Raw genomic sequence first — 25135 nt, 5'->3', positions numbered from 1 at the left:
CCTGCACAGACTGACCCATGGCATGGGACACTCCACAGCCTTTATGTTAAACATAGCTTCAAAGCTGCAAAAATATTGACACCAAAAAATAGAAGCATAAAAGTCCTTTAATAGCCCTATGCTGCTCTTGCCATGAGCTCAAGCTCTTAGTGAGGAAGTGACCTTTACAAAATTATTGTTTATGATCTCTCTGTGTGTGCCAGTATAGGCACAAAGAGTATTCCAATTTATTTAAAAGGTTACATATCAAAACTGAATATGCAGTACAACTGTGTGATCACACTGTAGAGCTTTTACACAGGAAATGCAATCCTTGAGTATGACCTCTAGGCACTGGGGCCAGATTCTCTCACTATTCAAACTAGAGATGAAGAAGTAATACATAGCAAAATAATTTACTCATCCTACATTTCTTGTTTGCAAATTATCTCAAAATCACTCAGGAAATTCCCCAAATAATTCCTGGCTTTAAATTACTCACAAGTTTCTTCCAATAAACAGTGTTTTAGCTTGTAAAATATTTGAACATGGAATCCAACGTACTCAATACCCTGGCAAGCCAAGGCTGGTTGTTCTGAAAAATTTGGTTGTCTCAGTTTCAGAACCTGATTCAATTTCTTTAGAGTTGTATTACCCTCTTATGCTACCTTCTGCATCATAAACAATCTCCCCCTCCCCTGCTGCTTGTTAGAGGCACTGGCTGTGCCTGCTGAGGGAGATTGACCCAGCACTGCCTGTTATCTGCCCTCAAGCTGGCTCCAGCAACTAGGTGGGAAATCACTCCCCTGCTCTGAGAGAATACCTGTGTGTGTGTGTATTTCCTTGCTCCACCAGTAATAAAGTGCCCTGGATCAGCCATAGGGAACATGCCGTCAGTTACCAAGGTAAAAGATGAAACCAGGACACATTTAGTCGAGCAAAGTGTATTGTATTTAAAAATTTAGTAACAATTCAGTAACAAAATAAGTGGTTACACTCCTGCGCACAACAGTGGATGAACTCACAAAATAAAAACTAAACTGAAATTTAAAAGTACATTCCTAGACTGCAGTTATCAATGAGGACCTCTCCTCCCCTGCAAGATTAGTAGCACAGGGGGCTGCTAAGGCCAGCTGCAAACCTCACTCCGGCTGCTCCTCCTGAGCAGCCCCTTTCCCTTGTTCCAGGTGGGAGAACTTACCTTCCTGGGCTGGCCCATGGCCTGCTGTGGCCACCAGCAGCTTCTCCTCTGAGCCTCCCCATGGATCACAGCTCTGGCCAGAACTGAGCCCACTGCATCCATGGAAGGGTCAAGGGTCCTTCCTGCTTCTCCTTGTTTCTAGAAAGACAAAAGTACCTGTGCCAAACAGGCCCACATCCTCTCAACTCACCTGCTGGTGTTGGTTTCTCCTCCTGAGATTCTACTGTGTTCCTTAGTAGGAATATTGTTTTCAGCTTCAGTTCTTCCTGCAAGTCAGCGGGCTCTAGATAATGTTTAAACTGGATTCACCATGAGAACAGTTTTATACAAACATCTTATTAGATCTAGGACTTATTACGTGAAGTCAGCTTCTAACTGAAACCACACATAGCATTTTGGAGCTGCAATGACAGTCACTGCATGTATGCCACTTTTTCTAAGCTACCCCAAACTATCAGCCTTTGCAATCTATCGCCATCCTCATCTTCAATGGTTAAAAATCCAAACAACCACTTCGTTAAAATTATTCTGCTTGGACATTCAGTTCTGCACTGAACTTGGCTGTGATCATGGCCTGACAGCACAAATGAGGAGAAGTTGGCTTCTAAGATTGACTTCATGATGAAGTACAATATTCAATATATTTTTTTTTTAAAATCCTCAATTGAAAATTGGAAATCAGCACAGTTTCTTATTTTCTTGTATATTCTAATTTGTTTCTGCTTCTTGATGAATCCTGTAATTCACAAGGTAAGGGTTTTCCAAAGCATTCCATCCAGCTTAAGCCTTCCTGAAGGCCTTCAAACATGCAGTCCCACAGAACAGATCACAAATATCAAGCAGCATGATGTAAAATCCAAATTTCACAATTAAATATATCACTGAAAAATTATTTTCTGCAAGTATATGAAATATCTAGTTGAAAATTTGCTTTTGCAAATATTCATGAAAGTTAATTTCAAGTGCATGTATGCTTGTAGAGAGCAAAGTCATAAGCATGATCAATTTGGACTTAATTTCTGAATTTAAATGAATATTCATACACATTTTCAACTATTCGTTTAACTTCAATACAGACTCATCAGCCTTCATTTGCACCTAGTTTTTATTAGTGCAAATCAGGATTAAAAACACTGAAATCAAAAGTTGAGCATGTCTGAAAAATCCTTAAAAATCACAATTAAAACAGCCTTTCTTATCTTCAGAATGGAATAAATCTAGCTTTCTTTTTCTAGCTTCATTTTCTATCAAAATTTGAGAATGATTTGTTAACTTTTGAAGTTATTGTTCTGCTGTCAGCTAAAGCTATTTATATGCTTTGATACTAAACATTCCTTTACATAATGGTGTCTCTTCCTCCCAATTCCTTAAAAATTACTCATCCGCAATACTTCTTTCCACATTTCCTTGGATTCAGTTTAAATGAAGTTTATAAAACTCTCATAAAATTGTCTATTTCAGGCTGATTTCAAATGCTACCAAATTGAATATTAAAAACTCTTCCACTCATGAAAAAAATTGACAATATCAAGTAAAAGGAGGATTATATTTTAGATGGCAAACTTAAGCAATAGGAGGTCAATGAATTATTGAACCATTTTTCTAAAGAGCAGCAATAGTCATACTTAGGTTACTTACATGCTTTGTGTTCTCATGTGACTGAAGGACTAGTGAGATATGATAATACAGTAAAATTGCATTTTTTAAAAGCTTTAGTCATGGAACTTTTTTTCACATCTTATGATTTACTCTTTCTCAGTTGGAAGAGAACTCAGTAGTTCCTCATTTTATTTGTGTCCAAATTTATCTGGAAATGCTAGGATGACCCCTTAAGCCGTTCAGAAAGATGGGATTATATTAAAGGTCATATTTTTAAAGATATTCTAGGTGAGTTAGAAGTGTAAAGGTCTATTCTCCTATAGGATTCAAAATGTTCTAGCCACTTCTAGAAAGGGCATAAATCTGTGACTAATTGGCTCTTTTGACTGTCTCCCTAACATTACTTGATCAGAGCAATGCACAATGACATACACTGAGTTGCATCAAAAAAACTAACAAATTACATTAGAGCTAATCAAGTTTGTGCTCTATGATACCAAACATAAGCCTTTTCAGAAAATCCAAGAATTAACCTGATGCCCATCATTCTTGAAAACAAACCAATGCTTTCTTCCTTCTTTCCCCTGCAAAGATGAAGAGATGTAGAACATTATCTCTTAAGAATGCCAAAGCACTTTCTGGATGTCACAAATGCAATACTTGCATTTACTGTTTGCATTTATATGGAGCTAATTACTTCACTACAAAAGAATTTTTTGGGAAGTATTTGCAACAAATGACAAATATATAAAATAAAAATGAAAAAATAAAAAGAAAAAGAAAGAAAAAGGGGTTTCCACTCTTCTTTTATTTTTGAACCATTTTTCTTAGATTATCCTAACATCTAAAATCAATATTTTTCCCTCTACTTATTTTCTTCAGAATCCAGCTTCTGGGCATGTTTTATACAAAGCAAAGTGAAAGGCTTAGCTTTGAAGTCACAGAAAACTCACTGACCAAGTGTATCAACAATTCATGGAAATACATGTGAAGGCATAGACCAGAGAACTGGTACAGATCAGAGAAACTACCTGAGCTACTGTATCAGTTCAGTTTCATTTATTAAAAGGAATTGACAAGATACTCTGTATTGGAGTCTCAGATATATTACTTACAGAACAACAGGTCAAACTTTATGAGAAATTTCTGCTGCTGCCTTTGGAGGATGCAAAGGTCTTACTGCAGGAGGATCATTTAACTCCCCCTGAGATAAGACATTCTCATTCCACCCTCTTCACCTTTATTTCCTAGATGATATTCACTCTTGTGCCATAATCAGTAATTATCTACAGTTCTGAAAATACAAACGAAACATGACATTTCCTTAAATCCTTTCCTATTATTAGAATACTGAGACAGTCAATGCTAATTGATTAGCTAAGACATGTCTTAGTGAGGGAAACTGGTTTAACAAGGGTTTTAATTTCAGTTTCAGAATTCTTCAGTGTTCTTTCTTATTCAGCAGAATTTTCATCCTTGTCCTCTTTGCTTTCTCATTCACCCCACAGTCATTTATTCAACTCTGTGGTTGTGAAGATTGCTGTAGCTGTTAGTCCACATGAAGAAACTGTTATAGGCAGACCAAATAGATGATATGAAAATATACCATTGTGATTCATATGTTTCTTTAGGCTAATTTATATTTTAATGAATTTGGTCATTGGGTATTGAAGTACTTTAGCTTCAGAAATAGAGCTTGTTGAAAACCTTTCACTGAAATACATAAATTTCAAGCAGGTTTTCAGCCAGCTCAAATCACTGTTGAGATCCTTTATTTAGTGAACCAACACTTCAATAAATAAGACAGAGATACAACTTTTGTATAACAATCCATAATTTGATATATGAGAGATAGGGATAGCAGAAAAAGCCATGCCCACTGGGACAAGCTATTTCTGAGGTGCAATGCAGTTATAAACCACAATCTGAAAATTACTCCAAAATCACTTTGCCATTGTTTTGTTGCAGGAGCAGCTTCTTTCAGGAGCTAATTTAGAGAAATCTGAAAGATGCCATCAAGATTCAATAGACAAGTTCTAGTCATAATTGGGAAACACCAGAGTAGCTGATGCGTCAGGCAGAGGCAGGAACAGCCTGATGGGAACACTCCTAAGGTGGGAGTGGTCAGTGTTGAAGCCTGGTGTCACCAGAGCTGCTCTGAGGAAGATTGCCCATACCAAAACTCCCACAGATCTGAAAGAACAGTAAAACGAGCATAGTTCTTATGTTAGCATGCAACACAGAATTTTGGTGGCAAAATCCAGAACTCAGATTGGTGAACAGAATTCAGGCACTAATAAAACCACTTTGGGAAGGGGCGTAAGCCTTACCCACACCAGGTGAGACAATGACTGGCCAGTGCCTTCTGAATCCATACTGAGACTTTAAGGCATTCCTTTTCCCTGCAAAAAAAAAACATTGAATTTGAATTTCACCTAGGCTGGATATAGTCCAATATCTGCAAAATCGAGATTTCCATTGGCAACATTCAGCTACAGGAAATCTGAGCTTTTAAAGAAGCCCCTTGCACAACAGACATTTTGGAGTTCTGGCTCATTAGCTGTGGGTTACTGAGCTCACTGCTGCTGGAAAGCCTGTGCTGTCATGGTCAAGCCAGAGTCATCCGTGGTGGCTGCTGTTGGCTCTTTAAATAGATTACTTCAGTTTAGATGGAAAGAACATGCAGATTTAAGATCACAACCAGGAGAATAGGGAAAGACAGAATGAGAGTAAGAGAGATATCACTAAAAAAACCTCACACGCTGAAAACAATGGCAGTAAAATCACAATGACAGAACAATCATTTATGTCATACCAGTTTGAGAGAACATCGATTTAAAAGGTGTAATCAGATCCATTTATTGCAAGGACTAAAAAAATATGGAAACTGTGAAAGTGAATACAAATACATCCTTTGCTGTATTTTAAATCCCTTTGCTGTATTTTAAATCAGTAGCATAGCTTTACCCAATTAGAATGAAATCCATCTTATAAGAAATATCTAATTAGATATGGTAAACTTATTTTATTTTAAAAGAAAGACATTGATGACTCCTAATTACACACATACATGTTCTCTAAGTAAATTACTCATTGTCTAAATCATTACGCCCAACTTGTCCTTATACAACACTGGCATCTAGTGGCCAGCGGCCAGGCTCTGCTCCGGCTGGAAGAGGGGGACGGTCAAGCGCAGGAGTAATAATAAACACCGGGGTTTTTGTTTGTTTAATAGATCGCATTATTTCAGACAACGAAATACTTCATGGATTATTATGCTCATGTTAATTACAGGCCTTTTAGCATCCTAGCAGAAGGCACGAACCGATTGATACTCGGACACTGGAGAGGAAAGCAAAGCCTATCCACTGCCAGTCCAATGGAAACCAGGGCCGTGCCAGGTGCTTTCTGCCACGGTAGCAGCATGGACACACGTAGTCTCTTTCTGTACCTCCAGATTCGTTCCCTGTAGTCCTTTGGGTGCAGGTTTATCACTGGGCGCTGGGCAGAGCTGCTCCGGCAGCAGCGAGGCAAGCAGAGGCAGCAGACACTCCGGGCTGCCCTGCTCCGTGCCCCACACCTCGGACTGCAGCCAGCAAAGTCAGCCCCTTTGCTTCCTCTCAGCCTCCCAATGGCGCACTGGTGAGAGCGGGGCAATGTGCTGCCTCTGATTGCAGCACTAGAGATAAAACACCCAGTGGAATAAATAATTACATTTTACGGACCTGCATCCTGGAAGTATTTGTAATGAATGAGAAACAAAATAAAAAGTGATGTGATGACAACATGCCCTAAGAACAATGCATCACCATGGCCCTGAGTAACCTGTTATCAGCTGAGCACTGCATTTACCAGTCAATCTTATTTTATGAAAACTAAGAACTTTATATTCTAGAACTAGCTAGAAGTTCTGGATAACAACATTGTGAGTATAGACTCTTGCTATGGATATCTACCAAAGGCTTTGGTGAAAGTCATGTTTTAAAAAGTATATATGCCTCTGAGATCCAATACTGATCTTATTGGTCCAACATGCAAATCCAAGTAGTACTTCTCAGGTCCTCATTGTAACAGGCTACTCCTATTCCCAAAAAAGCCTTGAGGCTTGTCACCTGAAGTCTTGACAAATCAGACATCATCAAATTGTCAGACTGGCAAGCTATGATCTTGGTTATCTGTGATAACCAAATAAAATTCAGATTCCACCTCAATTCACAGGAATGCAGTACTATTTCTGAGAGTCTACAAATTCTAACATATTCCTGGAAGATCTGAGCCCTTATTTCTTGACAAATAAATATCATAATTGAGATTGTTAATTAAATTTGGAAGTTCTTTTCTTATGTTCTCAAAAAAAAAATAAATCACAATACATTAAACACAAATTTTCAGCATCATCCACTTATTAAAACTAGTATTGTCTTAAATTTAAATTCTCCTGATCAATGACATTATGAAAAGACGGACAGAAAATCTTGTAGAAATCAGCTGCTTTGTCCAGTTTTTTGGGAGGTAAAAGACAAGTCAAGAATTTCATGCACCAAACCTGATCTCTAACCAGTCTGGGATTTTCCCAATTCCCTGCTGCTGGGTCCCACTTACCCAGCTTTTTCTCTCAATCCAGCCATCCTGCATAGGGCTGCACTAAGTCAGCATTCTTCGACTGCCTTGTTCCAGTGATCAATAGAGAAAGGACAATGATTTATTTATAAAGCAGCAATGCAGCACTGCAAGAATTAGTTTTCTTCTGGAAATGTTTCCCATTTTACACATTGCCTACATAAAAGAATGCACAATAAACTTCAGCATGAACTGCAGTGCAAACTACATTTTAACTGTACTCCTTCATTTGCTTCTTTTTTGGGAAGTATTGTGTGGTTTTGCTGCTCAGCTGTTGGGGTTTTGTGGGGGGGCGTAGGGGTGTGTTATTATTTATTTATTTATTTAAAGCTTGTTGTGTATTGATTTAGCAAGGAACAGGTAATAGCCATATCAATTTTGTCACAGTGAGATGTACTGGTAGAAAAACAATTTTATAACTAAACAGAAATGACTGATCTATTAGCTAGTATGAGCTATTCTATTATACATAGATTATAGAGCTGATATATATAAATAACTTAAGCGAGATCTGTATTGTAGATATGCTTCAGCTAACATAGGCAGTATTGTTAAAAGCAAAAGGGCCACATCAGCAGTATAACATACACTAGAAACCAATATTTTGCATAGGAAATGGGATATATTTCTCAGAGTTCCTTATTATGTTGATTATTACATTTGGGAGAAATAACATTGAGTATTATTATGGCAGCTTGAGAAATAACAATGTATCTGAATCTGCAAAAAATACAGCTCGTAACAATCTGGTCACACACTCAGTGTTTCAGAAAAAGTAAATGTGATAGAAAGTGTGTTTTACATCTTCAAGAAGAGATCCCTCCCCCCCCTTTTTGGGTTGTATGTTTCTTCATAATCATCATTTTGCAATATAATGTCAGAATGAAGCACAAAAGAGAATTTTTTTCCAACAATTGGAATTGCCATGGCAACACCCCAGATCTCAGATAAAGTTTGGTCCTGTACTGATAGTCACATTAGCATTTGTTTTCGTGCTAAGCGCAATACTGCATGTGAAAAGCACCTCAGTCTCTCTAGTTATTTATAAGAAGATGTAATTTGATTATTTCAGAAATGTGAAATATAAAATTTTGACAGCTCCACAGAAAGCTTCATCCTTTAAAATCATGTCTTTGAAATGACACAAATCACCAGAAGAAAATTAGGTACGGTTATCAATATTAAAAGCAGTTGCATCTCTAGTCTCACTTATGCTGAATCTGGATAACTGTCCACTGTCCCCTTCCCAGCAGCTCTCAACTTCCCTAAACCTACTGCTCTTTAGTCTTTCAATTCACATACATACATAAAGAAACTGATTAATTTAAGCAACATCTACTAAAGAATCAAAGGAGACTATTTTTACCAGACTTATTTATAATTGCCTTACACTAATGCAAAAAATCAGTTGAAGATAATGACAGAAATTTCTTTTCTGACACACAAAAATCCTATCCAAACTATAAGGAAACTAAAAACCTTGAAATAACAAATATTCTATGCTGGCAAATCTATATATCTATAAAACATATACATAACATTTAGGATTTATTCAGGAGTTTTTTATTCTGTATCATTACTCTGCAGGTTTGTAGAACAACCTACCAGAAACAAAATACAAAGAAACAACCATGACCAATTTGAACTGAAACTTGATTCCTCCCCAAGCAGAAAACAAAACCAGGATATACTTTTTATCATGGTACCATACAGTTCATATTTCAATCACTGATATTTTCAAATACTTTAAAGCCAAATGCTGTGTTTCAAAAAATCATGATGGAAATATCTAGCAGATAACCATTATTGTTCCCAAATAAACTGTCCACAAATAGACAGACTGCCAAATCACTTATGAATTTTAACAGTTCCGATGACAAAATAAAGGGTAGAGAATGCAAGATGAGAATGAAATTCTGTTGCAAAAATAAGATTTGAGTGCAAATCACTGGGCAAATGTCATGAACAATAAAAAAAAAAAAAAGCAATTCAAGTATGTGGTTTTGCTGTACTCAAGCAGGTACCACATACTCTGTAATAAATACAATAGTATACTACACAACACTTCCAGCTAGAGAGAGAGTAACTCAAATGCAAGATCTGTGTCTCTTTTCCCTTTATGGGACAGATAGGTAAACAACATTGGCTAGGAAAGGATCTTTCAGAGTCCTGACATTAAACAAAGCAGTCATGGCTGTCATTGGAAACATCCTGAATCCTAACACTTTTTGAGTATTCAGGGTCTGCCTGAAATACATGGTGGTGTTTGAACTGTTACTATTCCCCTCTTCATATACAGATACGACTTCATAGATAAAGGATGTAAAGCTTAACTCCTCAAATTGAAACCCTGACAAGCTGCAATCTATATTTAAGGGCAGAATAAGCTAATGACAAAAGCACGAACCTATGAAAATCAAAAAACCTAGGAACAGATACTGCTGGCTGTTGTGGATCTCAATTTCTAAGCACCCAGAAGAACTTTTAAGTCCCTGTTTACTTGCCCCAAGAAATGTACATTATTCTTCACTAGGTATCTCAATACCTTCACACAACAGCATCCTACCCTGACACACAAGTCCTCAGAGCTAAGTGAGGAGTCCTGCACCACTTGTGAGACCAACAACCTCCACAGCTGCAAAATCCTTGGCAGATAAATTCTGTACATCCTGGATGAGGTCCTGAGAAGCCAGGAACACATGCTGCACCAAAGTCAGCTTACATGTGGTTCCTTTTTAATATTTACTGTGGGATACTAGGGAAGAGAAAGGAACATTTGCTACAATTCCTCAACATTGTTTAACTTTTTTCTTTACCCTAATAATTTCTATCTTGCAGAATGGGCTATGAGCTTTACAATCATCATTTGGGTTTACCCCTGCTTTAACGCACAAATTCTAAATTAAGAGACTTTTGTCAAGGAAAAGGCAAAGCACTCTGTTAACACACATCATATTGCACTCTCCCAAGCAAAATGTATACTTTGTGCAGGTAAAAACTGGGACCTTTTTGAAGACATCTGCATACTTTGAATCAGTTTTTGTATATTTGATATTGTTAGGCATTCCCTGTGATGTGAGGAAAAAAATAAATTGAGCTATGAAAACTCGGTATTTTGGAGATCACAAAATGAAACAGAAAATTGGGAGTGAGATGGGAAGACAGACAGCAGCAAGACTACATCACTAAGCATCTGGTTTTTTTCACACATTTCCTTGCTGCCCTACAATTTTTCTAGTAGCTCCTCTTTGAAGGGAATAACACATAGGTATCTGTGTCACTGGCAGCTCTATCTGCAAGCAAGCAGTTGTGATTAGCTTATGCAGTGTTGTGTTTTAATAGCCAATTGAAAGCATTACTGAAATCCCATTGCACATTACGATGACTCTTGTTCCAGTAACTAAAGATGTAGTCCCCAGGATGAGCCATTTGTGTCAGTGGAACACAGCTGCTCTGGAGGAAAAAAAACAGGGGCACCTGGAGCAGCCATAGGGAAGCAAAGGGAATCAGCAGCTTTGGTCTGATTTGAAATAGGATTCACCTCCTTTAAAGCATTTATTTGCAAACACCTTGCACAACATTTTTAGAGGAGTCTCCATTTTTTCTATTCTTAATTATTTATTTCTTCAGGTGTTTAGATTATTTTTCTAATCTTTCTTCATGCAAATATATCTATTCCTTTTTAAAAAGTCTATCAGCTCTTTTTTTAGCATCCAGTATGTTCATACATGGAAGTTAAACACTGAAAAACATATGCCCCTTTTCAACTTGTTCTTGAGCTCTAATGGAGGAAAACCAGAAACCTTTGAAATGTCTTTCTTCCTGTGAAAAGAAGTTAGTTTTCTTTTTTTTTTTTTTTTTTCATTTTAGAAAAACATTCTGGAATGACCATTGGAAGCAATAGTTTCTGAAACCGTTTCAAAGACATTTACAAAAACCATCATATACAGTTAAAATTATTTCTGTAGAGAGGCACAAAGACGACAAAAATAAAATTCAAGACAATTCAAAACTCCTCACCTCTTCCTAAAAATCAGGACTGTGTTTCTGATGACTCCTTAATTAGTAGGTTGGGCTAGGAATCTGCTTCTCATGCTAAGTTGTGTGTTGTGATATGGAACAGGTCACTCAATCTATATCTGCTGCTCTCCTCCCTTCCTTAGCTGTCTAATTTATACAGTGAAATATCAGGACAGACTACAACACTGCTGCCAGCACAGCACATAGGAAAATGAGACATGATCTTTTAAATATAGTATTCATTATAACACTGGCACTGGAAACATTTTACTCTTTTACAATGCAAATAAGCACATCTTAGTTATGGAGGTTACATATACAGATGTCACAAAAGCACATTTAAAGACAGGCAAATATATGAAAAATCCCAGAAGAATCTGAATGAAGATTAAATTTCATGGGGTAGAACTCTGATCACAAAGGACATTTTCTGCACAGTGCATAATGGAGGGTACAGTGTATTCATTTATATTCCTCAAATGTGTACATTTTCAGTGTTTACAGTTTCAGTAATTAGAAAAGAAATTTGGATGTTAGAGTTTACATAAATAACAAAAAACATTAAGATGCCTTTTTCTTGTGATTTTTTTTTCTTTCTATCTGCTTCATAATGTTTTAATTTCCTTTATACAATCTCAAGATATTAAAGTCCAAATCACCTAGCTATATTGCTGGCAAAATAAGTCATATGTCATGCTCAATTTTAGAATCATTAGCTATCTGTAGACATTGTCTTATGCAGTGGACTTAAAAAACCTAAAGAGAGAGAGACAGAATATATCTGAGGGCAAAAAAGCCTTTGTGCGTGTTGATGGGAGCATATGGAAGAAACCAGCAAGAACAGTGGATAATGGAAGATTGCTAGTGCAGGTAGTGGGCTTATCTATATGACAAATTGATGAAGAATGAGGAGGAAAACTATGTTGATTTAATGCTGGCAATTTGAAGCATAGGCTGCACAGCTGTTTCAGACAGAAATACTAAGATAAATTCAGAAGCAACCCCTGCTCTGACAGATTAATAAAAGACCAGGAATTATTTGAGCTTCTTAGAGGAAGGGATCACTAAAGAGCCCTTCAAATACCCAAGATATTGCACATAAGAATAGAAGAACAGTTCATCCAGCCCTTGTCTGTCTGTTATCAAGAACATGCTTTAAAAACTAAGAGTAAAGCTTTTCTAGCAGACATGAAAAAATACATATTAGAAGTTAAAAAGTAAAGAATGAAGTGAACACCTGCTACTGATACAGTTTTAGGAAAAAAAGCCATTAGTAAAGCCTTCAAACAGGATACCTAGTACAAGGTTTACCTAACATGAATTTTTAAAAAAGCTATATTGGGTCCTCTGTTTCAACACATTTCTTAAAATTATTACATGCAATAGGAACATTTATCCAGGTAAAGTGAAGATACAGAGTTTTTACACTTCAAAAGTCAGACAAATCAACTCCATGTAAACATTTTCAGCAGTGCTTTAAACACGCCTGTGAACACTGAGCCCTCCATTCTCTGGTCAAATATGAAAGGGCTCCTTCCCCTGGTTCTGCCAAGGGTGTACTACGTGCCCTGCATGCTCACTGCTGGCAATGGAAGTCTACACAGTCATTTCAAACTTATTTTAGCACGTTTTACTGAACAGCCAGCCATGCTTCCTAGCTAGATTTCTGAAAGTTTGATTTACTGGCATTACTGTCCAGCATTATCAGAAAGGTTACACTGCATCAGCACCTTTCCACTGCTCTGATCCAGAACCCTTTGGAAAAATTACATGGATTAATTCACAAACCAAAGGATCAGAACTGAGAGTTAGTTCAATGTTAGGAGAGAAGTATTTGTCCTATGGAAGAATACTTAGGAAGTGTTAAGACTGCAAGGTAGCATTAAAAAAAGTAAAAAAACACCCCAAAACTTATAGTAAGTAGCTTTGGTATCCCTACCCTCCTCCCTCAAAAGGAGGGAATACTTCAGTGGAATGGCTCACTAAAGAATTATTCACAGAAAGGCAGGGCTTTCTTTCCCAGAGGTTACAGCAATGTCAAGTGAAAACATGTCAGTTTGCCAAAAAACACCAATGGTGTAGAACATTTCAATGGATGATGACACAATCACCCTGCTAACAATGTGAGCTCTTTTGGTGAGTGTATCTGAATTGCATTTCTACAAAGGATGCCAGGCATTACCTATAATTTGATATTTAATTTTGGGAAAATTTAGACATTAACAAGCTCCTCTGAGCAAATTCTAAAGCCGGGTTTTATTTTTAATTTATTAGTATTGCTTAAGCTTATTATTCATCATACAGTCCTCTTCCAGCACTCTTTATAGAGTACAAGCACTTTAAGCAATAATTTTAATACTAAAATGACCTAAGTTGTAAAAATGCCTACCACTACCTCATCTCAGTTCTGGAAATAACTCCTCAAACCTTAGTTCAACAGACAGTCCTAAACTCTGGGGAAGACCACAGGTCACAAAATGTGACTTGCTCTCTGATATTTGGGTTGGGCCTATTTTTCTTATAGTTCCTGTAGATATGTTAGAGAAAATGTGGTATTTAGGATGCTTTTTTTAAAGCTGTTGGTTCTGATGGTCAAAAAGAAAATTCCTTTGTCAAGAAACCTATTGGGAAAAGATCTGTTTTGAGTTTTTTCATCTCATTCACAACACCACCACTTAAACACAATTTAGAAATAAATTTAATTTTTCTAAATAGATTGCAATCTACAACTTAATTTATGCCTAGTGCTAGTAAGAGGTCTAAAGCACTTACCTTACAGGATAAAATTTGAAATTCATCCAGTAGACTTGATTCTTATATGAAAATCTTTGTAGATTCGTGTGTTCTTCAGAGTCTTTCTCATTCTCAAGAAGAAAGTAAAGATCACTTCAGAGTTCACTGCGCTCCTAAGTCAGTGGGAGGGGAATCTCACAAAAACTCCATGTCAATTCTGCACCTATATTAAGTTTTGGTGCATTGTATGAGAAAATCTTAGCCTACAACTGAAATTCATATTTGTGCAAATCTTGATCTGCCCAGTATGCATGAAAATTAAATTACAGGCAAGGAAATAAGAATAATTTCTAGATTGAGCCATGCTCAGACACTTAAAAAAAAAAAAGTCTAATGCTACCTAAAGATCCAAATTGTACAGATGCACTCCAGCCCAAAGTTGGGATAAACTGGCCCTCAAGAACACATGGTCTCTGGGGAGGAGTGTGTGTGCACTGCCTGCAGCACTGCCAACACTGGCAGTCCTGTGACAGCCGATGTCTATAACCAAAGCTGGAATCAGTCAAGCATTTATTTGCAGGTACAGGAAAGCTTGTCTTCAAAAGTTGTTCTCAAGCCTCAAAGTAGGACTAGTGCACCTATAACCACTTGGATCTTCAGTCTTTCTCCCTAATCACTGTGTATTTGCTGTCACATAGTCAGATATGAGACTTCATGAGCCAGTATCTCTCTGGCCAAGGAATTACTGATCGCCATCCTTCACTCCATCAAACTGCTTGGATCTTGGTTGTGATGATTTTTATTAAGCCTGTGGACTTATTCCTACTACACAACCTCCAATTCTCACCATAATCAGCACCAATGCCTGTAATGAAGACAGAATAACACATTTCATTATCTTTAAGGCAATACATTTAATCTCTGAACAGTGACTACATGTTATTCTTAGTGGTTTGTTTCTTGAAACTGCTTGCTTAAGGCTGACTAATTTTGTCATGTTTAATATCCAGTGCAAGGTCTGGCTCTGCTTGACTTCAATTCACCTTACTCCTATCCTTCTCTAACTCTTTTGTGTATGCCTGTCAGTCTTTTTTCATTCTGCTAATTTACTTTTAATTATTTGGCTATTGATGCAGTTAAATTATTTCTACGCTTCTTTCTTTGTTACAGGTATTAAGGCCAGAGAGTGTTAAAGCTTCTGAATAAGGAAGTTCCAGACCTTTTCCGCATTTAAGTTTCAGGGCTTCTTTGGTAGATTGATTCACACCTGTAGAGTATTGAGCTTTGAAATCCTCAGTTACACACAGATTTCTTTTCCTCTTGTCATTTAATTTTATCTGAACCACATATCATACATTCCTCAATCAGCTCATCTAGAATATCTTCATTACTTAAATGAAGCCTTATTGATGAAGTTAAAAAACTGTCAGCTATTATCAGCAGAAATAACCAGTACTATCAACATTTGTTCTCCAATTTATTCTGAAGAAGTTAAATACTTCCATATGCAGGGCTGCCCACCCATATGGTCACAACTCCTAGTAGTACTTAAAAGCTTTAACCACGCACAGAATGTTAAAACATAAAATTCTTTAAAAAGATCCCTTTTAATATGCAAATTCAACCCTACAATATCCTACAGACTCACGAAACTAATAGAATTTTTCTATCATTCTCTGACTTTGAGGTGGTTTTGATTCAAACAATATAGCTACACTAAAGCTATTAATTTCTTTAATCTGCCTCATAATTTAATATTCAATTCTACTTTTTGTGATTACCATATCAGTTTTCTCACCTGTTTTTCCACTACATGCTTGTAATCCATCTAACCACTAAGAATTAAGAATCATTAAGGCTGGAAAAAACTTCCAAGATCAAGTCCAACCTTTAACCTAATGCACCATGCCCACTAAAACCTATCTTAGTGCTATACTACTTGAACTGTTTCTGCTGTCAGCTCCATCATCATTGGAAAACACTTGAACTCTTTGACTTGACTTTTTCTGTTAACAGGAGGTAGGTTGGGCAGCCCAAATCTGTCTTAGCCTGTTTCTTGGCTTCAGACTCATTTTGTCTGTCATGCCAACTTCAGCTGCCCAGAGGCATATTACTAAAGTTATTTCCTATTTTCAGTTTCTTCAGAATGCAGCAGTACATACCATTACCTACCTTTTGATCAACTACGAGATAATTTGTATCCATCCCACTCTGCATTGTGGTTACCTAAAAATAGACTTACTCATTTTTTAAACAGACAAATTTGTTTTAAAATCATTTGCATTTCAGGCCATACTTTTACTGGAGACTCATTCCTCCAGCTTCTGTGCTGATCTGCATGCTACTACATTACTTAGCTTTTTTTTTGTACTAAAAAACAATGAGCAAAAAATTATTCCTTTATTAGATTATATTTTTAAATATATTGCATAACCAGGGGACTGTTTAAACCTTTTTTCATCTGGGTTTAAGTTCATAACTACCATGTTTGCTTTTATTGTTTCCTTTCACTTCCTTTCCTTACTCCTATCAGGCATGTTTCTTTGTTCCAGTGTGCATGTAAAATTAAAGTTGAAGCATCCTCAAACCAGTAGCATATTTTCATGGAAACCTTCAGCTAATTTGCTGTCTCGTGAATAGCCTGAATCGGTTCTGCTGAAGCACAGGAATTAGGAATCTTCTTGGGGTGTGCTCCTAAAGCCCTCAAAAGGCACACAGATATCAAAGCAGATTTTCTTCGATCTACTCAATGACTTTTTAGCAGAGGGAATAGCTGAAGGTAAGAATGACTGCAGCACTGTATCCAAAACTCTTCTGTATTGCCTTATCAGCATAGGGCTTCAAACAGAATCCATACAGCTTATAGGAAATTATATGTGATATTTTTGGCAGAGTGGGAGCCAAATATAAGTCTTCCAAGTCTTGTATCATTCCTCCTGGTGGGTTGAAGGGCTTTCTGAAACACAGAGATACAAATTCACATGAAGGCACTCCTAAAGTATTCAAGCCTGCTGAAGAGCTGGAGTAATTCCCAGCTGGTTCAAAACCAGATGAATTTACCACTGAGACCCTTCTCCCAAGACTCAGCTATTGAGTCTGGTCTCAACAGAGTTTGCCCATCTTAGATACAGTCTCGAAGGTGCTAGAATGGTTAAACTGGAATTTCTCTTAAACAAAACCAAAGGTTTGTTCAGAGATGCTGCACATGGAAAATGTACCCTTTCCAACAGTTGTGCTCTGTTCATTGGTTTTTTCCTCATGTGTATCACATGAGAACAAGAAAAACCTAAAATTCTAGTCTATTTGAATAGTTTCATATACAGTTTAGAAATGTGAACAATTTGGTAGCATAAATCATTAAGCCAGTTTGAAGAGAAATTTTTACAGAACACCAAAATAACTATTATAGTAAATATGGCCACAGGCCACACACATAGAAATGCAATCTAGCAGATGGTCATTTGCTGTCTTAAGTGATATGGCATACAGAAAAGAAAATATTATTCTGTTAATGCTTCAGAAGCTCAACAAAGCCAAAAATAGCATGCAACTTTGCTTCACGGAAAAGAAAAGCATGATTACCTACTTAAGGCAGAAGGAACTGACCTCTCTCATGTCTGAACTTTTTCAGAGTATGGAGTAGGTCAAGTGTAAATATTGTACTACATGCCTCTTAAGTTCTTGTATATTCCTTCCTATAGTCTTCCTTTTTGAGGTCTACAACATCCTTCTAGCAATTGCTTATCAGAAAGATAAAGAAGAGAAATTTAATGTATTTAAGCTTTCATGTAATATGATAGGGATTTATTTCTTAGGAGCTGGGGAGGTACACCTACTCTCCCCTGCAGTTTCATCTTGCATAACAGCTTTTCAGTGGTAAACAAGTACCAATGCTAACTACAGAGCTCACTGCAATTCACTAGAACACAGTATTTCAATGACACAATCTAGCCACAAACCTCATTTTAAACAGAAGTTCTCTTGCAAATCCACAGGGTCAACATCATCAGTGCATTGCTATCGTATCATCCCTAAGTGAAAATTCTGTTGGATATAATAATGATCTAATTAATCCCATTGTTTCCCCTGTAAGACACAGTCCAATCTGGTCTTTTTCATTTTCTCACAAAAGAGAAAACTGCAGGAAGCAAATGACTGCTTGTGTTGCCACTGTAAATCACATCTGCTGGAATACTTCCTTCCCATCTGATCTAGAGCTCTCACAGCTGCAGTCTGACCATACTGTCCAAAGTCACTCTATTCTTGTACTACATCATGGTATGGTCTTGAAATTTAAATTGTTTCCCTTGCTATTCTTTTCTAGAATTTGGCAATAGTTCTCAGCATCTGGAGACAAATGCGTCTCAGTTTTCAAGACACAGAACCCGCAAAATTGAACACGGTGCAAACACACTAAGACAGGCTAAGGGGAAATGAAAAAAAACGCCAATACAAAATTACTGAAGTCTGCTCCTCTGTGCACTTGTTCTCATGCACACACTTGCTATATAGCATTCCTACCAAATACATCACATGCCTTAGCTAATCCCAAGCATGTCATGCAGTGGTAAGGGAACAGACAGTAGCTGGCTTGTTGCTTTTTGTGTGTTCTGAGCAATGGCAAATAAATACTCTGTCACTTTACTGTCCACCAGAAGCAATAGATATTTTTGAATAATGAAGATATTTGGGGGGATTAAATATAAAACTAGGGCACATGAGTGCCCTAATAGTTGTCGACTATACTACCAGTTTTATATGTATGTACTCTGGCAGGAAAATTTTGAGGTTTCCTGAGAAGTTCTGCCTAAGGGGTCAAGGCACAATGTAAAAAACATTCATTCTTCTATAAATCTATCTCAGCTCTTTTTGAGATTTAGGCATATCTCTTAATGGTGTTGAAACTATTCTGAACTATTTAGCGACTTTTTAACAATTAAAGTTAGGAAAGGAAGAAGATGTCACGGGGAGGAAGAATCTTAGACCAACACAAGGGCTTTTCCACATATTAATCTTTGATAAGAAAACTATCCTAAAATACTGTAAACACATCTGTTCCCATTTTAAGCTTGACACCTATGTTGGGTAAGCTCAGTGATCATAAAGGACCCCAATATCTACTCCTTTGTATTTCTAAATTATTCACAAGCCTGCTTCCCAACCAATCAGATTGTCTGATAAAATAGATTGTTCTTTGGTCACTTCTGAGTCTCACCAGTTTCCAGATTTTTAAACAACCTCCAATATTAACTAAAATGCATAATTTGTTTGCAAGGACTTAACAACAGCTCTTCATACACTGCAAATAGTTTTTTGCCTTATAGATTAAAAAAAAAAAAAAAAATAAATCAGTCCCAGTCTGTGCAAATGACAACGAAGTTATCCATGAAGTAAATTCAGAATTTATACCCAAAGCCACTTCAGGTACCCTGTCAGGCTATCTGGATTTTCCTTCAGCTCTGGCAGATTGTAATTGTTTACTTAACCTGGATATTGATTGCAGTTAGACTGCTGGCTCACTTCCTTCAGCAGCAATTCTCATTTTGGCAGTTTCACATACATCACTTAAAATTCCTCTCTGCAGCCATGCTGTTCACATTCTTTCCTCTGGGTCATAATCTACTAAACATGACCATATTTTTATTTCTGCATTATGATGATGTTTTTTTTTTCATTTTCTGATCTTTGTAGAACAAAAAGAGGAAGCTTTCAGCAAGAATGACCTTGAATCACCATCCTTTACAGTTAGTATTATACAGAGTTTTATGGAAGAGCTCAGTTAAAAGTGAGAGATTCTCCAGCAGTGTAGCTGCAGTATGAATTTTTTACATGCTTTATGACTACCTATATACATGTATACCTTTATAGACTTTTTATCAATTAGTATTAAACTGTTAATTAGGTTGCATGTTCTTTCAAATTTTATGTCAATAGTTCATATGTGAATTTGAAAACTAAAAAAAATCTCCTTTATAAAACTTTCTTAGTAATCATCCTGGTAGTAATAAACTAAGGCAAAAAGCACACAAATTTGCTATCTAAAAAAATAAGCCTATTAAAACATCATGAATATGGAGCGTTAATTCAACCACGATGTGTCTTCCATATTGGTCTAAGAACTCTCACCTACCACAAATGTACTCAGGCTCACCTACTACAAAGTTTTGAGGATTACTGAAAGCATGTGAACATTAAAGATTGCCAAATCCATATAAAGCAATTCTATAAAGGCTAATTAACTTTGAAATGGTGGCAAAACCTTTGCCTAAAAGGTCAAAAAATGATCATCAGTTTCCATGATGTTTTCAGAGACATTATACTGTACCAGATGAAATACAGAATTCTTCAATGTAAATGGATTATAAACAGACACTTGTAAAGAAATAACATTCATATCAACCACTGACACTTTTCTTAAAATTTATTTAACAAGCAGGACTACACCTGGTCATTGACAAACAGGATAACTGAGGTCCAATATTAATCCAGTAAACCCTTTACCTAGAGTTCCAAACTAGGCATGAGAAAAATTAACAATTGAGAGAGAACTCTAATTCCTGTATCAAATTAATTGAATAAGTCTTTATATACGTGTAATGTATGAATATTTTTTGCATACTTTCTGACTACTTTCTAGTATTTCACTCAGTACATTTCATACAGTATGGATTGCTAAATACACAGTTCCTCAACAAACAAGGACAGAAGCATTTATTTGAAAACAGGAAACCATTTTTTCAGCAGAAAAGACAATGCTGTATTAGAACAGATAGACTCTATTTGACAATATAAAAGTATTATACCCCCTCACCCTCTCCAAAAAATCAATGCCTTCATATCTAATGAAGCTTGAGAACTGCTTTTAAATATTATAAAATATATGAAACCCAATAGTGCTTCACCTGGAATATTTTTATGTCTAAAATTTGGCAGTAACATAACTTAAAAGGATAGCACATCTCCAGATATTGATCAGGGCTTTGTACAGCTGCAATGCCATAAAAATGATCTGCAGCTATAAAAGAGATAACATGATTATGAGTACACTGCATTGTAATTTCCTTTGGGCAGTCAGAAAGGAAAAACAGTCTGATAGTCCCTGAGAAAAATAAGCTTGCAGGATATCCACCATCTGATAGATGAATCATTTTACAATATTCCAATTAAAGAATCTTCCAAACTTCAATTAACAACAACAACAAAAGTAACCCAAGAACTTAACAGTTACCTTTCAACCACAAAACAAGAGGCAGCTGAAAAGCTAAGCAGCTCACAATGTAGAGAGCTTTAATGTCCCAACTTCCTTGTGAGTTCAAGCACGGAACATAAATAGTTAACCTTATTCTGAGCCATTAAATGAAGCTTACTAAAAAGCTTGCTCTAATAAATGGTATGATATGAAGGTCAGCCCTTAATTCACCATCAAAATATCTTCTGGGTGTAAACATAATGACTTCTGCTTATGCACTACACAACCCTGACAAGAATGCTACTTGACAATCCATTTCAGACCTAGAAAAACGTTCTCATTTGCGTCAAGGTGCTGAATGTCAGCAGATTCACTAACACGCTTATTTGCACTGCAGTGGTGGAACAGAGTAAAATACCACGAGTCCTCCATACCCCGCTGCTGCCTGGCTAGGGAGATGGAGAAATAAGATTTAATCCTGTCCATATCACTGTGCAGTTGGTGAAACTTGACAAGTCAACATTAAGTATTCAAAGTGGTATTGTGGCCTAAAGGGATCACATGCAGCCTGCACATAAGAGCAAAGGAATAGCTTGGTTCTGCTTCGGCGTTTGTAAATTTAATTTGTTCAAGGAAAAGCAACTCTGGAAGGGATTACTAGCTAGGATCAACACTCTTACCAAAGAAAAAGAGAAAATGCAAGAAGGAATAATATTGACGTTTTTGTAATACAAAATAGCTTTTTGGGCTTAAGTGAATAAATAAAATTTGGAGGCAATTGTAGCTCAACACCAGCATATGAGAATATTCCACTCAGTGTTCCTGAGTAGGAGGGCCTGGGAAGCTTGAGTATTTCATGAAAAATATATAGGAATTTAGAAAACACCATATTTTACAAAATGTAAAAAAATTATTTCGCAAAATATTGTCAAGCATTGTTTTGGTGCAGTAAGTGGGGCAACGACATTCATGGTATAAAATCATCTAATATATTGACTCTTAATTATTGCCAGGATCTCATTCCACAGGTTTAGGAAACGTTATCTGCAGTAAAATGCGTAAACCCCTGGTGCCCAGGAAACATGGAGCCTGTGAATATACACAAATGGAAATGAAGAAAAACCAAGATCTATAGCAATGCACTTCTAAAATAAAAGTACAAGAGAAACCTGCAAAACCCCTTTGCTAAGTGTAGCTCTGTATTTACACTATCTGTAATATCTTTGGATAGAACAATTATTCAACTATTTAAAGTCATCTCTGATCCTATAGCAGGAAATGAGCACAAAATTCCTAAGTCTGTAAAACGTCCTTTTCGGCAAACAATGCAGGGGAGAGGTGCTGGCAACGCCTCTGGGACTCAGCAGGGGTGGGAAGGCGCACTGAAGATGTATTTGTTTACTCAGCCCTTTCAATAGAAATTAGGGACAGCTGGGGTAGAGGGTGGGGAGGGCAGTTGAAAATGATCAGAGAACAGTCTCATATTTTGTTTTAGCAGGGGTCCTTTTGATGATTAAGCCTCCAAATGACTGTTAAATGCAATGCATATTTTTCTAGAGTGAAGGACAATGAATACCTTTTCCTTACAGATTGATACTTCAAATATAAAGCACAGAAAGATAAGCGCTGCCAGCAAGGAATCTAAAAATATGTCTTCTTAAGCTTGATTAATGAGCTAATAAAAAGCTATAATAAGAAAAAATCCAATTAAAGCATCTTGTGATATTTCTTTCAAACACAAATAAAGAATCCAAGAACACGGTAAAACTTTGAAAAATTAGTATGATTCAGACAACAGCCTCAGAATTCATGCCTACAGTACATCAATTTTATACTTTCTTTGGCTGTCCTTTATTTATCATCTCTGATGTGTATTGTCTGAAATTGTGATCCTTGATGAGTTTTATTTTGTTATTGCCTCACAAGCATCTGAATTTAAATACAGACATATTAAAATCTCGGTCATTATACAGGTTATAGGTACTTTATTCAGAAAACCTGCAGAGCTCTAGCAGAACATGTGGAAATAAGGGCAAAGCCAGTGGAAACTATATACTATCAGCTACATATAAAGCCAGAAAACAAACCAGCTACACTTCTCTCTGATGGACAAAAGAAACAGTAGAAAATTTATATTGTAATAGTCGCTTTTCATCAGTCTTTGGTACCTGAAGGTAATCAGAGGACACGGGAGCAGCGACGACACTGGAAAGGAACCGTAAAAAACACAGAGGTAGGAAGAGCTGGAGATTTGACGCCCGATGAGAAGCTCCTGCAGCACAAGGGGCCCCAGCACGCCCCTTGCAGCAGCTGGAGGCGGGCAGCCCCAGCCAGGGCCCGTGGCAGTCTGCGAGGAGGGCAGCGCACCAAAGCAACCCCGGGCTCCTCAGGGGAGCAGAGCTGAGGCACAGCAAAGAGCAGTAAGGCAGGGGCAGACTACACAGGGTCGGGAAGAAAAGCCTGGGCATCTCGTACCAGTTGTTATTTTAGTACTACAGAAACTGTTTATTTTCACTTACTGAAAGGTCTCAGCCACCAGCGAGTGTCCGAGGCTCCAGGACAGGCGGATCCCATCTCCCTCTGCCGGCGGCTCCGTGCGAGAGACGTCCTGCAGCAAACGCTGCTGGCACCTCAGGCGTGGGGCGGGCCGCTGCCCCCGGCTCCTCAGGAATTCTAGGGGATTTTCTAAACAACAATTAAAATGTCTTAGTAAACTCTCTCTAATTAGGCAGACGTAGTCTTTATCTCTTTGCACAGTTCAGTGAACATTCGGTGTTTTTTTATTTTAATCCCTTTACTTCAAGTTGTGGTTCAGGACTTCGCTGAAAAGCGTAAAATATCAAATCAGTTGCCAGCAGTGGTTCACCAAGGAATACTTTCCAAAATACTTTCGTTTGATTACGGGGTTTTGCCTTTTCTAGTTTGACAGCAAGGGAACCAAGATACACAAAGGCAATGTTGTATGTGCCTGTTTAAGAACCCGCCCACGACTCCCGAAATTTACATTAACAACAAAGTTGACTTGAGCTATTTCAGGCGGCGCCTGGAAAGACGTGCCCCGTTCCCCACTGAGCAGAGGCGGGCCTCGGTGAGGAGCCGGCCCCGCAGCGGAGCTCCCGCGTCCGGCACAGGCGGTGTGAGGGAAGCGCTGAAGGGCACGGCAGCTCAGAGCTGCCTTCCCCTGCCCGGCCCTGGCCCCTGCAGCCAACAGCGCCCGCCATCCCTTCAGTTCAACACTGGCAACTTCGAAATCACACAGTTCCGATGGTTTTACTTTTGAAAAAAAAAAGGACAGCTTTGCTGCTTTTAAACGTTTGGTGTCTCTGTCCCCGCTGTTCTTCTGATGTAGAGTGGTGTCACTTTGTTCTCACAAGCACATTTCTGACACCAAAGTAGTCCCTGGCCTCAGCACCAGGACACACGCCTGACCCCTCGGCGAAGGGGTGCAGCTGGGAGCGACACAGCGCCTGCCCAAGAGAAGATGTACGAGAGGCGAGAGGCAAGAGGCAAAGCAGCGACGCGTGGGTTTTGGCTGCCGCCCCGGCGGCGCCTGCCAGGAGGGCAAAAAGACCAACTCGGAGAGCGCAGGAAAGAAAGCTTGGGTACGTCCCTGCCGGGCCCGGGGGCTGCTAAGGCCAGAGCCGGCGGCTGCCTAGGAGGGCACGGGGCTCTCCAGACCGAGGCACTGCACACACTTTCCAGCGGCTCCGGCCAGCGGCAGCCCCGGGGACGGCTCGCCCAATCCCCCGGCAGCCCCGGGGGCGGCCCGGGCGGGGTCCCCCGCGCCGCCACGA

The 25135-nt window shown here is 38.0% G+C and overlaps 1 long non-coding RNA gene across 1 annotated transcript; it reads right to left on the bottom strand.

The window, feature by feature from the left end:
• Positions 1-715: 715 nt before the first annotated feature.
• LOC117244764 lies at positions 716-25095 on the bottom strand. The gene is made up of 4 exons (XR_004498454.1): positions 23861-25095; positions 14192-17108; positions 5110-5181; positions 716-4972 (listed from the first exon to the last, which is right to left on the bottom strand). It is a non-coding gene; the product is annotated as an uncharacterized LOC117244764 (long non-coding RNA).
• Between the last annotated feature and the right edge of the window lie 40 nt (positions 25096-25135).

This window comes from Parus major, chromosome 8 (genome assembly GCF_001522545.3).
Source record: "Parus major isolate Abel chromosome 8, Parus_major1.1, whole genome shotgun sequence".
Classification (NCBI taxonomy): domain Eukaryota; kingdom Metazoa; phylum Chordata; class Aves; order Passeriformes; family Paridae; genus Parus; species Parus major.
The sequence above is the reverse complement of the archived record's forward strand: the minus strand, read 5'-3'. Positions and strand labels throughout refer to the sequence as shown.